This window comes from Lygodium microphyllum, chromosome 24 (assembly GCF_053477565.2).
Source record: "Lygodium microphyllum isolate KBCC chromosome 24, Lygodium_microphyllum_v1.1.10, whole genome shotgun sequence".
Classification (NCBI taxonomy): domain Eukaryota; kingdom Viridiplantae; phylum Streptophyta; class Polypodiopsida; order Schizaeales; family Lygodiaceae; genus Lygodium; species Lygodium microphyllum.
The window spans coordinates 75,573,987-75,587,148 of NC_141158.1; the positions used below are offsets into that span (position 1 = coordinate 75,573,987).

The 13,162-nt window shown below is 43.5% G+C and overlaps 1 pseudogene; it reads left to right on the forward strand.

Annotated features, from left to right (window-relative positions):
- The first annotated feature begins 2,817 nt into the window (after positions 1-2,817).
- LOC148015253 (glyceraldehyde-3-phosphate dehydrogenase GAPCP2, chloroplastic pseudogene) lies at positions 2,818-3,732 on the forward strand (annotated as a pseudogene).
- Positions 3,733-13,162: the final 9,430 nt, after the last annotated feature.

Sequence of the window (13,162 nt, forward strand, 5' to 3'; positions counted from 1 at the left end):
ATAGATTTTCTTACTTGAGTCTTCCATTTTCTATTTGGTATGCTTTATAGCTAGTTTGAATTTCCTCAAGTTTTTTCTTAGTGATTTGGAGGATTCCTTCTTTATGCTGAAGCTCTTTTTACAGTAGTGCTTCCCTTTGATTAGTGGTTTGGTCTTTTACTTTTAAGGAGCTCCCATTTTCTTTCAATTCCTTCTTGAATGACTCCTTTAAGAGGTTTCCTTTTTCCACCCAACCTTTTGGAAATGTGCTTCTATGGATTCCTTTTCTTGTATTTGGATGTCCTTATCCTAGTTGACTCTAGCCATGTGGATGTCTTCTCTCTTTGCTTGAAGTTGTGATTTATTTTTCTCGAGACATGACATTGATGCACGAGGAGGGATGTGTGAAGACCTTAACACGGCAAAGACTAACACACTTAAATTAAAAACATGATCTATAAAAGGAGTTCAATGTCATGTCTGGGACGCCTCTGGCGTCTTTGCCTGGCACTACTTCCCAGACTCCACATGCAGGTACTCCACATACAAGTACTCCATATGCAGGTACTCCACGTGCTCCACGTGCATCGACTGAAGCACAAGCATCTGCAAAAGCATGTGCATCTGCAGAAGCTCGTGCATCTAAGGAGACAGAGGGTAGTCGACAGAGAAGGAGGAGGGAGAGTCGAGGGAGAGTCAAGAGGGAGGAGGGAGAGTCGAGGAGTTACAGATACTGGTGGCATCTTTCATGATGATGAGGGGAAGGATGTAATGACGTACATGAGGAGCGTCGTGCATGCGACGTATAAAGATTGTTTCATTGCCTTCAAAAATCAGAAAAGTGGCTTGTGGCAGGAGGTATTGAGGGCAGTCCATAGGAGGTACCCAAATCCTGAGGGTCAGCGATTCTTGGATGATTGGGGACGTACAAAAGTGAGAGATATGCTTCACAACAAAAGATCCCATCTCATGACACAGGCTAGGGACTCACTACGGAGGCTCGAGGAGGGGCGTGGAGCCTATAGCCAACCACCTATGTGCCACCGCATAGAGTGGAAGAAAGCCAAGAAGAAAGTAGCTGAGAAAGTGAAGAGTTGCCAGCATGCACAAGCGCGACAGATCCAAATGGAAACCATGGGATCGTCGCATTACGGATCGGGCGTCAGAGAGTCGTGGGAGGCAAAGTTTGTAAGTATATTTTGATTTCTAGTTTTTTTTAAATTTATATTTCTTTCAATTCTTTATATATTTTAGTCTAATATATTGTGACTCATAATTGTTTGTATATCTCTAAATGTTTTGCACACTACCATCGTTGGTAGGACACCTACGAGAGGTAGGTTACCATCGAGACCATAACCGCGCAACGACATGGCTTCACTTTTATGAGGAGGGTCTCATCATTGAGGACCAATACAACCGGGACATGAGGATTCGATAGCCAGAGGAGGTATGTTTTTCTTACTTTCCTATTAAAAGTATCGCTAATTATAACTTTTTCTCCACCTTGTCTATGTAAGCAACCTTGATCTTTTGTGTGTGTAGGCGAACTCGGATGTGGAGCATAGTGAGGAGGGGGATAGCGATGCTAGTAGCCATGGTGGTACTAGCGAAGATGTTTCCTCTTCAGATTCGTAGAGGAGCACCATACCTCCTCATGAGGCCTTCTTTTCTTGTATATGTATGATATCTCTTTGAGCGTACTGCTTGCGGCCATGCTTTAGGTCGCAAGCACTTAAACTTCCCTTGTAAATGCTTTTGATATATAATGAATACATGGACTTTTATTTTCAATTCTTGTGCCTGTAAGATACATTGTCCTTTTCCCAAATACACAATCTGATATATGGGAGGGAAAAAAAAAAACTAGAGAGGCTGTCTGGTTCTTTTTTTCCAGTTCTATTTTGCGCGTCTATCAGCGCGTCTAAATTGCAGAAAATTCACGTTTATACACGCGTCTATAATGCAGACTACACGCGCTTCATAATTCAACTTTAAAAAATAAATTAAATATCTTTTTTTTAAATTACATTTTTTATTTTCCGTTCGCGTCTTGCAGTGCTTGTAAAAGCGCGTCTACCAGCATGTCTATATGCTCGTGTATATGTGCATCTATTGCGCGTCTATTTTTGCGTGTAAATTTGTTAATATACGCAATTATAGACGCGAAATGGTAGACGCGCAAATAGACGGGAGGATAGACGCGCTGTCGTATTGCTGCGCATTCGAGGTGTGAAAACCACCCGAAAGTTGTGTGTGCGATTTGATACTTTGTGCATACTTAGTTGTTGTGATTACATTTATTCTCTGCGTATGAGTATAGTAGCGAGCATGAAGGGTTGCTTTCAGTCTATGTTGAACAGGGTCAAGGAGAGAAGACATTACAACTATTCAAACAAATGCACGAGGAGGATATCTCTCTAGATAGTATCACACTTGTCTGTGCTTTAAAAGCTTGTGGCAACATGGTGGCTGTTGATAAAGGCCAGGATGTCCATATCGAAATTGTAATGAAACATCTTGAAAATGACATTTTTATTGGCAACACTTTGGTTGACATGTATGCCAAATGTGGTTCCCTTTCCGAGGCATTAAACATTTTTGACAGTCTGCCAGTCCAAGATGTTGCATCTTTTAATGCAATGATAAAAGGTTGTCATGTTCACATGCTTGTTGGGTGCATGCAGTCATGCGAATTTGGCATGCGAGGGCCGATATGTTTTCAAGATGATGACAAATAATTACGGCATTACACCCACAGTAGATCACTTTACTTGTTTGGTCGAACTTCTAGCACGATAAGGATATCTTGGTGAGGCAGAGAGAATTCTGGAAACGATGTCTTCCTCACCTTCTAAAGATATGTGGATAGGTGGCCACAATATCAAGGTTTATGGGAAGAGGGACCCATCTGAGATCCCATGGGGCTCAGCTGGGGTGGACACTGTTGTTGAAGCTTCAGGAGTATTTACTACAATGGAAAAGCACCTTCTGCAGATGCCCCAATGTTTGTGATGGGTGTTAATGAGGAAAAATACAAACCAGAGATGCAAATTGTATCAAATGCCAGTTGCACAATGAACTGTCTAGCTCCGCTTGCAAAGGTTATACACCAAGAGTTTGGAATTATTGAGGGTCTGATGACTACGGTCCATGCAACTACTGCAACTCAAAAGACAATGGATGGTCCTTCTGGGAAGGACTGGCAAGGAGGCAGGGGTGCAGCATAAAACATCATCCCTAGCTCAACTGGTGCTGCAAAGGCAGTGGGAAAGGTTCTACCTGCGCTGAATGGCAAGTTGACTGGCATGGCATTTAGAGTTCCGACTCCTAATGTTTCAGTTGTTGATTTGACTTGCCGACTGGAAAAAGATGCTTCTTACGATGAAGTTAAGGCAGTAGTCAAAGCTGCGTCTGAAAGCTCAATGAAGGGGATCCTTGGATATACTGAGGATGATGTGGTCTCTACCGACTTTGTTGGGGATGAGAGGTCCAGCATCTTTGATGCAAAGGCAGGCATTGCTCTGAACAAAAAATTTATGAAGTTTGTGGCATGGTATGACAATGAATGGGGCTACAGCAACCGAGTGGTGGATCTCATCAGCCATATTGCTTTGGTTGCTGCTGGCAAGAAATATTGAGAGCTTATAATCTACGAGACTTCGAGGTTGGGCCTGTCATTAAGCTAGCGGTTTTTGTGTAACACTCAAGAGCGTCCCCTATCAAGGTCACGGAACCAAGTTTTTGCTTTTTCTGGGACAGGGGAGCCGCGCTTTGGGGAAAGGTTTTTTTTAGGAGTAATGAACTGACGAAAAGGGAAAAAAAAGCTCGGATGCAAAAGGGGAGTAAAGTTCCTGAAGGGCAGAGGCAGACGGGAGGCGGAAGAAAACGACCGTGGAGAGGAATTGTTGTTTGTTAGCAGCAAGGCAATCTTCAAGCCTCCAAAGGCTATCCGAGGTGGAATTCCCATCTGTTTCCTTTTGCTCGGAACAGGTTCTGGAGTATAGTTTCCCATCCCTTGTCGGCACTGTAGTATGGAAGATGTAGAGGGAACTTACCTTCTCATCTCACTGGAGCACAAGTCAGACAAGGCCAGATCCGGTGCAAGATTGTAGACGATAGGGATGTAGAAAGTGTGAAAAAGGAAACTCTAAGAAAGAAAAAGCGAAGAAGATGAGTCAGAAAAGAAAAGACGACAGCAAGAGGCCAAAATGAAGCTAAGTGAGGAGGAAGTAAGAGCCAAGGACTTGTTTACGGGTTATGGACTCCAGATTTGTGCATAAGGCATGTGTAGGACAATGGCATGTGGTCTTTGTTTTGTCCGAATGAAGCATCGGGGAAGGAAATGAATGGGGGGAAGAAGAACAGTGATTTATGTCCCGAACTACATAATCTGAAAATGTCTCCTTGGGCACTCTGAATCAGAAAGACAGGATTGCTTGTACCAACGTCCGGAGTGCTGTGAAGGATGTACTTGATAAGGCAAATGTTATAACTGCCACTTATATTAAAGTCTGAGATAATGTTTTGAGAGACTGTTCATTTCATATGTGTGTAATTGATGAAGCAACCAAGGCCACTGAACCTGCAGGGCTAGTTCCAGTTTTGAGGAGTGCAGCAGAATGTTTTGTGCTTGTTGGTGATTCAGCATAGCTTCCATTCAGTGAAATTTATGTTAAACTGTTTGACAGAGACACCTTTACAGCAGATGATCCTCTGGGGGCTGCTGTGATTCCATTGAACAAAGTGTTTGCGAAAGGATTTTTTTTTTTACTGTCAATCTCTTGCAAAGTACTCAGGAAACAAGGACAACCGTAGGGAAAAGTCCAAGCAGGCTTTAAATTTGATGTCCAAGGTGGAGTTTCAAGACAAATTCAGTGCCTTTGACTACAAAGTTTGGTCTCACAATTGAAGATGTGCTTTCTCTTTCTACTATTAAGGCTACTTATTGTTCCAAAGGATATGTTGAGTCAATGATTTAAAGAGTTCCAAGAGAAGCTTCATAGGGATTCAGACTACATGAAAAATTCGTTGATATGAGTCTTTGTTGAGACGTTTATTGAAGATGCTCCTAATCAGATATAGCTGATTGTATGTCTCATATTATCTGAAATTGAGCTTTCAAATTGAATCTGATCTCGTTAGATTGATCTTCTATCTTGAAATTTATCAAGGTCTTCTGTAGACGCGACTTTGCTTTCGAAAACCCTTCGACATCTTTGGTGAACCCGACGTGAAAGTGTCGCAGAAATTTCAGGATGGGAGATACTTCAACCTCTATTTCAGCTTCCTCTACAACTCCAACTGCGTCTACTTCAGCTCCATCAATGACTGTTGCGTCAAGTACTTCAACGGAGGATCTAAAACAGATTTTGCAGAATATGTCCATGTATATGCAGCTCCAAAATTAGCAAACACAATTGTATATGCAGCAGCAACAACAATTGCATCAACAGCAGTTGTCTCAGCAAAGGCAACTCTATTCGGAGCAGGAGAATGCAAACAGCGCGACTAAGGCTATTGAAGTAGTTGAGAGTGAGAAGAAGCTATTTGACGAGCGTAATGTTTCAGCATATTTGAAGACATATGAGATCAAGATGGGGTTTTTTGGAGTTCCTGCTGGACTTATGAGTAAGTACTTCCTTCGTCTTGTCACACCTGCTTTGAGGACAAAAGTGACTGATCTTTTTATTCAAAATACACATTGGCAAGATTTTAAGAAGGCCTTGAAAGAAGAATACTTCCTTGAGGACTTTGGTATGGCTACTCGGCGGTCATTCCGAGAATGGGTCTACATGCCAAACAAAGGTCTCGCTGCTTCGGAGTTGATTCGAGAATTCAAAGAGAGGTATAGTCAGCTTGATACCATTGAACAAAGAGCATTGGATGTTGAAAAAGTTGAGCTTTTCTTGCAAGCTGCAGATCCTGCTCTTCAAGAAGAATTGGGTGAGCTTCTTGAATATCGCACGAAACCTATGGGTCTTAAAACTGATTGGCAGGATGCTCAGGATGCAGTCTCGACTTTGACCAAGAGGAGGATATGGAAGACTCGCCTACAGAATGGTTCCATGACACCTACACCATCATCAGCTCCTATGCCTACTTCTATCCCTGTTATTTCTTCTCCTCCTCAGCCAGTTTCTTGGCCTATACCAGTGCCTACTATTTCCACTCCACCTATTCCTCCTGTTCCACGACCGATGCCTACACCTTCTGCTCCAAAACCATCTGCTCCATCGGTGCCTACCTCTATTGATGACATAATCAAAGGCATCACAGATTTGACACTTGAGTCAGTCAAAGCGGAGTTGGTGGGTAAGTTGAAGGAGCAGTTTGCTTCAACTGTGCCTACTACTTCTTCTAGTGCTCCTACTGCACCTAGGAGTGCTCCTAGTGCACCTAGGAGAGATCGAAGATGTATTTGGTGTGATAGTACGGAGCATCAGCATTGCAGGGATTGTGACTCTTTCTAGGATGCAAGGAGGCAGAATTTGGTATTTTGGGGGCAAGATGGTAAGATTTGGTTGACTGAGACAGGAGCTCCACTTGCTACCAACTTTGGTAAAGGTGGAATGAAGAAGTTAATAGAGGACATGGCTGCGCGTACTTCTTATGTGACAGCTAGAGGTGATGCTTCTGCATATGGAGTTCAGATTGAGAAGGGTTCAAAAACTCAGTCAGTGCTATGGACATATGCTATGGAGACTGCAAACAAGGGAAAAATTCAGCAAACTATTTTGACTAGTGCAGGCTCTAGCATCAGATCAGAGACAGGTTGGGACTCCCCTGTTGACAGGTATTCTATTTATGCTTATTTGGCTAAATCTCATGGTGCAGATGTATTTGTTGAGGAAAAGCGTAAGAGGGATGAAGAAAACCCAAGTGCAGCTAAGAAGACTAGAGGGGGTGAGTTTATTACTCCACCTACTGCAGGACCGTCTTCACGACCAGGGCCAGATCGACAGATGGAGGATGCTCAAAAGAGAGAAAAGAGGCAAGAGCCTAGAGAGAGAAAGCAGCCAGGATTCAGATTGATGTCCGATATTGAGACATCTACAGACATGAAGAAAATCTTTAATGATAAGATACTTGGCAGTGAGGTGACTTTCACTATTTCTGAGATTTTGGGCATCTCAAAAAGAGAGTTTCAAGATCAGTTTCAGGAGGTCTTGAAGAGGAAAAGACATGCATTGGCTACCACTGATACACAGGGAGTTTTGATTGGAGAGTTGGATGAGGATGATGATGAGGTTATTGTTGATAATGCTTCTGTTTTGCCGCAGGTAGAGAAGAGGGTTCAGCCTATGCATTATGCTGAAATTGATGAGCCTGTTTTGATACCGCGTAGTCACTTTTCGCGGAGCCATTGGGCTAGGGCAACTACAGAGACGATGGTAAAGGTTGGAGAGAAACAAGTGCCTTATGTTGCATTGGTTGATCATGGTTCAGAGATTAATCTCATAGTTCGTGGAGTTTATGAGAGTAACAGATGGCCTATGGATGTAGAGCATGGGTGGCGTATGAGAGCCGCCAATAACACTGTAGGTGATTTATATGCTGCTTGTCCTAGTGTCAGGGTTTCTATTGGTGATGTAGAGGAGGATTTTCATTTCTTTATGCAGGATTCATGCTCTTATCCCATAATTCTTGGACAGCCATTCATTACAGAGATGCGCATGGAAACAAAGGTCATGGATGATGGATCTGCTTATGCACGGATTCGCAGTAAAGATGGTATGAAAGCAGTTCAGTTTATGACTGTATGTGTGAACCATGTTAGAAACAGAGATACTCTCAGAGATGCACCTTTGCCCACTGTGAGGGATTCGGGTTTTCATTAGGTACCACCGTTTCGCGAGACAACGGTGGTACAGAGCAGAGGAGATTGGAGTTCTCGCCTCCTGGCAGCAGCAGTGTTTTCTCCTCCGGTTATGTTGGGATTTCAGCAAACAGTTCGATGAGCTATCAGAAGACTTCTAGGTTGCCTAGAGCTGCCAGGCAGTATATATGCAGGAATGAGAAAAATTTGAAAAATGCAGGAATTTTGGAGGATGATGAGCACATAGATGGTATGTATGACAGTGTGATTTGTGCAGATACGATGGCAGAGATGGGAGATATGCTGAAAACTGATATGTTGAATTGTCATGGTAATGTATTAGTGCAATCCCTGGACATGTTTCATGAAATTGCAGATTTTATGTCACAGATTGAGTCAGAGGCTGAGGAAACTCAGCAAAGAGTGTTGAGTGCTGAAGAAATTCAGCAAACAGAGTTTCCAGCTGGTTATGATCAGCTTTCAGAGAGACAGAGGGCTAAAAAATTTCAGCCAACAGAGTTTACTGCTGAAATATTTCAGCATTCAGAGTTTGGGGCTGTTCCTATGCAGTCCATAGAGCAGAGGGCTGAGAATATTCAGCCATTGGAGTGCAGAATTGTTGATTTACAGCAAGGTTTATGTAATGCAGAAGAGCATAATGAAGCCAGGGTTGACACGAAATATAAAACTGTGGATAAGAAGGTGAAGCCGGTTGCTGTACCGCTTCCACCTGACAGTGATCAGCAAATAGAGAGGGCTGCTAAACAACAAATTTTGAGGAATCCGGAGCATATTGGTCATAAATTTTCAGCAGAGACTCTTGCTGAATTGAAAATTGGAAATGGTGACTTCTTGTTACCCATAGAGAAGCAATGCTTTCAGGATATGCTTGAGCGTCATGGAAGGGGATTTGCTTTTTTTCCACATGAGATTGGATGTGTGAATCCTGATATTGTTGCTCCTATGGTCATTTTTACTATTCCCCATATCCCATGGAATCTCCGACCTATTCCAGTGCCTAAGGCACACTTGCCAAAGCTGATTGATTTATTGAATGAGAAAATCAGGATGGGAATCCTTGAGCCTTCATCTGCACCATACTCAAACAGGTGGTTTACAGTTCCAAAGAAGAATGGTACTCTCCGATTTATTCAGGACATGCAGCCAGTGAACAAAGTTACTATCAGGAATGTTGGTATAGGTCCAGTTGTGGATGAGTTTGCAGAGGCATTTGCTGGACGTGCCATCTATTCTTTGGGTGATTTGTATTCAGGATATGATCAGTTTCAGCTGGCTTTGGAAAGCAGGGACATAACCACCATGAGAACTCCTATTGGGCTTGTCAGGATGTGTACCTTGCCTCAAGGTGCCACCAATTCTGTTGCGCATATGATGAATGCCATGCATAAGGTCCTTCAAGATTACATACCTCAGCTTACTATGCCTTTCTTGGATGATGTGCCCATTAAGGGGTGTGCAGAAGAAGAGAAGAATGAGAGCCTAAATGAGCAGGGATGCAGATACTTTGTGGCTGATCATATTTCAGCATGTGAGAAGATTTTGGCCAGGTTAGAAGAAGTGAACTTGACACTTTCAGGGCAAAAATCTGTTTTTGGAGTGAATGAGGTTGTCATTGTTGGGCATATGTGTGGATATTATGGCAGGAAACCCTCACCTGATAAGGTGAATGCTATAGGCAAGATTGCAGAGTATTGTTCTACCACTTCAGAGGTATGGAGATTCATTGGTGCTTGTGTGTTTTATATGATTTGGATACCTCGTTTTGCACACATAGCAGATTGTTTGTATCAGCTGCTTCGAAAGGGGCAGAAATTCTATTGGGATGAGAGCCACACTAAAGCCATGCGGAAATTGAAGAAGTTATTGCAGAATGCTCCTACTCTCACGAAAGCGGATTATAATTGTGATAGGCCTATTGTATTGACAGTTGACACTAGTCCGATTGGCATAGGTTGGGCTGTGGGTCAAGATGATGCAGATTGAAATAGGTATGCTATTCGGTTTGGAGCGAAAGTCCTAAACGAGAGACAGAGGAGATATCCGCAAATCAAGAGGGAGTTATTGGGGATTGTCACGGCTCTCAAATGTGACAAGGAGTACTTTATTGGAGCTTCAATTGTGGTAGAGACAGATTGCTTGCCATTGATTGGTATGATCACGAGTTGCTCTACTCCGGATATAGCCATGTTGAGATGGATTGCATACATCAAGTCATTAAATCCGGAATTTAGACACATAGCAGGAAAGGATAACCCAGTGGCAGATATGTTGTCTAGAGCCAGATATGATGATGAGGAGACTCTACTTGCAGAAGAGGATGATGCAGAAATTTCAGCCACTATGGTTGATCATGTTTGTCATGTCTATGATATTGTGGCTTTCACAGAAGAGCTCTATGTTGGAGATTGAATGCAGATTGGCAGGTACCTTAGTACACTAAGCAAAAGAGGAAGCATCCGAAGAAAAGAGGCGGATTACCTTTGCGGGTTGTCTGCGATAGAGAGACACAGTTACAGGTGATGAGGGAGTTTCATGAGAGTCCTTGGGCTGGTCATAGAGGAGTATGGGCTACTTATGAGAAAATCAGGGAGAAATATTGGTGGAAAGGCATGTACAGAGATGTTTCTCACTTTGTTGAGACTTGCAGAGACTGCCAGATGTATTCAGTAGTGCATCATAGAGATGAGCTTCATCCGACCTATCCGCTATGCATTCATTATAAGTGGGTAGTTGATTTGGTTGCCATGCCTATGGGTCTATGGCAGATGAGATACATTGTTTTGGCTAGAGAGGATCTTACTAATCATGTTGAGGGCAGATCTTTGAGAACGAAGACCACTAGTGCAGTGTGTAAGTTCTTATTGGAGGAAATTTTCTGCAGGTATGGTTGTATGGGTAAGATCACTACGGATCGTGGTGAATTGGATGCAGATAAAGCTAGGGAGTTTTTCTCTCAGCTAGGAATCAAGTTGGCTCCAACCACAGCATATAATCCAGAGGGAAATGGAAAGAGTGAAAGAGGGCATCCGCCGATAGTGAAAGCATTAGCCAAAGCATGCAGAGGGCGGATTGGAAAATGGCCAAGACTTTTACCATTTTCTTTATGGGCTGATCGTACGACTCATAGTGTTACCACAGGATATATGCCTGCAGAGTTGATGTATGGTCAGAAACCTGTTATGCCGATTGAGACTTGTGCTTTGACTTGGTTAGTTTTACCTTGGCAGGAGGATTTGACGAGAGAGGAGCTATTAGCTCTTCGGATTCGACAGCTGGAGAGGAGACCTGAGGATATTCAGCTAGCTATTGACAGGTTGAAGGTTGCTAGACTAAGGAATAAGGACAGGTTTGATAGCAGGCATCGCTTGCGGCCTAGAGCAATAGAAGAGGGAGATTGGGTATTGGTCTTTGATAGCAGCCTTGAAAATCAGCATACTGCACTTCGGAAGCTGGTGAAAAGATGGTTTGGGCCAACATAGTCAGACATGTCTTTGATAATGCAACATATGAGCTGACAGAATTGGATGGGACAGTGCTTAGAGTGCCTATTGCTGGAAAAAGAATCAAGATTTTCAAAAAAAGAGATGATGAGGATTATGCATTGGAAGAATTTTCAAGAGAAGAGCAACGACAAGAAACTCCAATGGAAGAGACAGATGATATGGCTGATAATCTTGTTGATCTACCGGAAATGCATAACGAAGAGATTGATCTGTTTGTAGATCTTGATGATAATGATCATGGGTAGTTGGCCCATCCGGAGGATGCGCAGGATTAGAGGGGGTGGATGTCGTATTGCTGCGCATTCGAGGTGTGAAAACCACCCGAAAGTTGTGTGTGCGATTTGATACTTTGTGCATACTTAGTTGTTGTGATTACATTTATTCTCTGCGTATGAGTATAGTAGCGAGCATGAAGGGTTGCTTTCAGTCTATGTTGAACAGGGTCAAGGAGAGAAGACATTACAACTATTCAAACAAATGCACGAGGAGGATTGTAATATTCCCACCCGTGAATATTGACTTCCCGCACACGACGTAAACCTTGTGCAAAGGTTATCTCTCGTATTGAAATTATCGGCGGTGTAATGTGTGACCTGCACGCGAGAAATGGGGTCCTCCGCATTGGTAAATCAAAATCGAAAGTTCGAACCCGCAAGTCTCACATAAACACCCTCTTGGGAGGGGCAATTTGAATATTCAAGGCAAATTTTTTTATTTTTATCCCTTTTTCCCCAGCCGATGCACGATTGGAGAAAAGGGAGTGTGGGGGGATGGGACTTGAGAATTCGTGGACTGCATGGAGAAGGGGAAACCCATGCAAGGGGGCCACGTGTGGGGCTCTTCTTTTCCCCCACCTATATACACTCCCTCTAGGGAGGGAGGAAAGGGGATGCTGCTACGACGCCGTGTGGGTGAAGGGGGGGAGACGAGGTCTGCTGCCATCGCCGTAGGACTGAGTCCGCGTGGAGGAGGAGGGGGGGGAAGTCGCTACTCAGCTAGGGAGCCGCCACCAGGACGCCGCCGCCTTGCTGAAGACCACCAGGACGCCGCCGCCCTGCTGAAGGCCCCAGGCCGCCGGCCATCCTCGTCTTGACCACGACTTCCTTCCCAATCATTGGGACCCCCCGACGTCGCTGCTATTTCCCAGAAGCTTCTTTAAGAAGCTTCTAAGGTTAAGGCCATAGGCCTTGATCCTATGCAGGCTTCTCAGTTTTAAAACCGGGTTCGGGAAACTCCTATTCCTACGCGAGGAGAAGGTATCGACCTCCTAGCCGTCTCAAAGAGCAAGAGTAAAGGCTAGAGGGAATCTGCGGAGTCCGTAATCACGTCCACAATGGCTCCCAAGAAGACGCAAGGCGCACCCACCGGAGGTTCTTCCCCGGACTTACACGTGGATATCACCGCGGATCCACAAATCCAGGTTCCGTAAATATATTTCCACATGAAGAGATGTTTTAAAATACGGTTAACTCCATAGGGAAATTCATTCTACGTTGTCATTAATTCGTCGGTAGTGATAATAGTACATTCGATAAATTATAGATAAAGGATCCGTGCATATCATGCATCTCCAAAGTTATGAATGAAAAGTACTTATTCTCCTTGTGAACTTAGTTGCAAACTGTCTCGTCATGCATCTTCAAAGTGGAAGCCACATATGGCCTAGGATTATTGTTAAAGTGCATTAGTCATGTAGGAAAGGAGTATTTTACATTTAGTCAATAACTCCCTTTGTTATGATTCGTGTGAGGGATTTATTAACTTCTGTTTCATGGCATAATAAAGAACCTCGATCTTATAAATGGCATGGAGGATGATGCTTGCAAATAGATTAAGTCGA